This window comes from Elephantulus edwardii, unplaced genomic scaffold (assembly GCF_000299155.1).
Source record: "Elephantulus edwardii isolate Elephantulus edwardi_28Jun2011 unplaced genomic scaffold, EleEdw1.0 scaffold00021, whole genome shotgun sequence".
Lineage (NCBI taxonomy): Eukaryota > Metazoa > Chordata > Mammalia > Macroscelidea > Macroscelididae > Elephantulus > Elephantulus edwardii.
The window spans coordinates 2,560,378-2,564,533 of NW_006399771.1; the positions used below are offsets into that span (position 1 = coordinate 2,560,378).

Here is a 4,156-nt window from a genome sequence, read left to right on the forward strand (position 1 = left end):
ACATAACATAACATAACATAACATAACATAAACATAACATAACATAAGCAGACTTCTTTATTGTGGGATCTAAGTGCCTTGACATTGTAGTGTGATGTGCATCGTGTTATCACATGAGGAAAGAGGCTGAATTTCTCAACTTATTTGACAAGAAAGGAGTTTTGCTCAATTGTTCACCATGACTGATGTTTGAAGAATCCTAGGCTAAGAGGGGGACAATGATTCTCCTAGCAGACAGTCTCACATTCACAGGCAAACATCTACCATCAAAGCTGTGACTGAACTACAGAATAGTGCGACGGCAGTGGTGCAGATGGTTAATGTATCTGACTGTTAGTCAAAAGGTTAGAGGTTCAAGTCCACCTAGAAGTGCCTCAGAAGAAAGGTCTAGCGTTACACTTCTCACAAAGCAACCACTGGAGACCTTCCAGCACGCAGTTCCAATCTGACCCACACGGGGTTGCCGGGAGTTGGATGGAGTTGGCTGTCACAGACTATGTCCAATGACGTAGGTGGCAGTGAGAACTGGGGCAGTCAAGGAAGGCTTCCATGAGGAGGAGGGAGGTGTTCTGGGCTCTGAAGGACAAGCAAATACAATGAAAGAGTCTGATGAGGCTTCCAAGCAGTGCTGGGCAAACTGGAGCAAGCAGAATGTAAATGAGCTTGAAAGGTTGAAGGGAAAGAGAATTCTGTGAAGAGAGCAGCTTGCCTCTCAGAGAGGTCAATGGCGGAGGCTCTGAGATCCTCATGCATTGGGCCATGGAAGAACCACTGTGGCTGGAACATAAAGAGAACTGAAGCAAACGGACAGGACACAGCATTCTCCAGGGAGGGGCTTTTCAGCCACTCAGTGCACCATGGTAGTCTTCATGGAACAAGATTATCACAGCTCCTTGGCTCAGACCCTCTTGGTCTATGACATAGACAGTCTATACACTCTGAGCTTCTACAATTTGACCCTCCTCCTGCAAAAGATAGTCCCTGTTTCCTTTTTCCTTTTTTGCTCTGATTAGAAGGCGGGCTGTTAGAACTGCCTTTCGGGCCTGAAATGGAAGCAGACATTCTGATGGACAGAGAACCACAGACTGGAAAGATCTGATCCTGTGTTAGAAGTAAGAAATACATTTCTATTTTATTCACGTCACTGGCATTTTGGGGTCTTTGTTAGAGTAACTAACGAGTCATGATGGTGTGGTACATTTAAATTGGATTGCTAACCGAAAGTTCAGCAGTTCAAATCCACCAGGAAGTTGGGCCGACTCCTTCCATAAAGCCTTAGAAATTAGATCAAAGATCAACAGAAGTAGCATCAGCTTGGAGGCAGTGGGTCTGACTCGCCTTTTTTCCATTACAGTAGGAGAAACCTGAATCACTTCTGATGCACACTGGGATTATCTCCATTTCACAGATGAGGAAACTGAGGTTCAGGGTGGGTGAGGAATTTGCCGGAGGTCACAAAGCTAAAAAATGGGAGGAGCCAGCTTTTGACCTTGTGATTCTCCAAAGCCTGTGCTTTTTTTATCCATCCCTGTCCCCCTCAACTGAGCTGCTGTGGTTCCTCCAAGAGAAGAGACAATAGGCCATGAACTTGTCAGCAGGATTCTGGCTGCAGAAGAGAACTCTTGGACTTGGTCCCAGATAGGAAATATCTGGGAACCACGTTACTGCATCACTGAGGTACGCAACTGGAGAGAGACCCTGCAAACAAGCGGCGGGGTCCAGGCCTGGCTGGGACCCAACAGCAGGCACAGCAGAGTCACTTTGGGTCAGGAGAGCGCCCTCCCTCTCCTTGGCCAGTTGTCATCAGGTAACCAGTTGGTCCCAGCACCACGCAGGGCATGTGCTTGTGGCAGGAAGGAGAGAGGAAGGAAGGCAGAGAGCTCTGTAAGAAGTGAGAGGGTGCGATGGAGCTGGAAAGGCTGGACATATTCGTCACTTAATAATCTCAGCATTGTGCTTCAGGGACCTCAGAGCAGAGAGGGAGAGAGAACCCTGCTGTCCAGTGCGCTTAATCCCTATTTTTTCCAGGGCATTTTGCTGCTCTGGGTTGGGGCTGACTGGACAGTGGGGCAATAGGAGGAATAGCAGCCCCGCAGCACTGTGGCCTTTGTCAGCTCCCTGCCTCGGCCAGAAAGCGCCTGTGAGCATCTGAGACAGTAACACATTCAAACTGGCTTCGGTGGGGCACCCTGCACTGCAGGGCTCCCAACCCTCAATGATTTGACTAGTATGAGTGTTTAACACTTCATCTTGGTAGATGAGAAGAAAATTGAGGCCTGAGGTAGAGCTGAGGGAGGGGACAGGAGACGAGTCTCTCTCTGGAGACACAGATCCTGGAGGTTGGTGTCCACCTGAGGACTTCCAGAGCAGCTATATTGGGCTCAGGTTTGTCTAAATGTGGGGTCCTACCTGGAACAGTTAAAGGCAGTGGGCCCCATATCTTCAGGACCCCATATGGTACCACTAATTCTCCCAGTAGACATTCCCAGGCCTTGTGCCAGCAACATAACCTCAGAGGAGCTCATGGGCCAGAAGTTGTACATAGGCCTTACGTCTCGAGGTCAGCAGGCAGGCCCGGAGGGGTCCAGCTCTCTCAGAGCTGCTGCACCATCAGTCCCTGGAGGCCTGCAGCGGCCTCTCAGCTCCTCTCCTTGTTGACACACTTGCTGTCCACCTCACAGCCGGAGTGAGCCTCTTCAAAGCTGCGCCATGTGTCAGCCCTGCTGAAGCCCTCCAGTGCTTCCCGCTGATTTAAAGTCAAAGGAGACACAATACTTCCACAACCCAGAAGCTCTGCATGCACAGCTGCCTCTGCCTCCTTTTTGGGGGGCTTATCTCTTGCCACTCTGGCTCTGGAGCTCAGTCATACAGGCCTTGGAACTCAGTCACCCTGGCCTTTCATCCATACATGTATGGACACACACAAAGTGAGTTGTGGTGGAAGGACATGATGACTAAGCTGCTGTGTTCACTCCCCTGCTAGGTGGCAGAGTGACTTTACAGTGTCGGGGTGGCAGGGGGAAGACCACACTGTGGGTGAGAGTGGAGAGAGACAGAGAAGCCAAGGACATCATCTGAGCTGCCCACACACTTCATTTGAAGCTGCTTCTCTATACTTTTTCACCACTGGGGCACTTTGATATGTTGGTTTTTTTAAAATTTTCTTTTTTTCATAAGCCAGCTTGAGCATCTTCCATCACTTGCAACCAAAAGTTGCCTGTAACATACACAGAATAGGGTCCTTGCGAGCGACGTATGTCAATACCCATTACAAAGCTTCTGGGCTTTCAGTGTCAGTTCCATTAACAATCACACAGCCAAGCCTGCTTTGCAAAAGAATATTTGTATAAATCTGGTAATTATTTTCTAGGTTGTTGTTGTTGTGTACCATCAAGTCAGAACTGACCCAGAGCTGTTCCTCCTCCTGTGGGTTTTCAGAAGCAGTTGAATCACACAAGAGGAGACTGTCCATCCTTCTCCCGTGAACGAGATCATGGATTTGAACCACGTGCCTTTGGGATTGCAGTGCAGTTTCTTACCACTAGGCCACGAGAGGTAGTAAAGTTTTACTACAGCTCATTTATGGCAGGACCAAAGCATTCATTTCTTAATTATCAACCTAGGGAGCTCTGGTGGCCTAGTGGCAAGACACTGCACTGCAATCCCAGAGGTACATGGTTCAAATCCATCAGATACTCTGCTGGAGAAGGAGGGGGCAATCTCCTCCTGTACCAGTCAGATCTGATTTGACGGTACACGTAAAAAGAATACAAAAAAAATTTAAAAAAAAATTATCAACCAAACCCACAGACTAACTCAGTGACCCTACAGGTCATGGTAGAAACGCCCAAAGTGTTTCTAAGGCTGTAATCTTTGGGAATAAGAGGACTATCGTCATGTTTCTCCCGGAGATCGGCCGGTAAGTCCATCTTGCTGACACTTTGGTCAGCGGTCACATATTGTGTCACCAAGACTCCTTAAGTAAACACAATTCCCATATACCTCTGTGTGTGCGTTGACCTTGTTTGGGGATTTAGTCAACAAAATAGGTTTGGAAAAGGCATAAATCCCCAAACAAATTCACACAAAAAACCACACTGTAGCATTTCTTAAGGATATGCATTTTATATACATTTTAAATATATCACAATATTTT

General features: G+C 47.7%; 1 protein-coding gene across 5 annotated transcripts in view; it reads right to left on the minus strand.

Annotated features, from left to right (window-relative positions):
• GNAO1 (guanine nucleotide binding protein (G protein), alpha activating activity polypeptide O) overlaps positions 1 to 4,156 on the minus strand; it is a 240,976-nt gene that overhangs the window by 86,164 nt on the left and 150,656 nt on the right. The window lies entirely within an intron of this gene.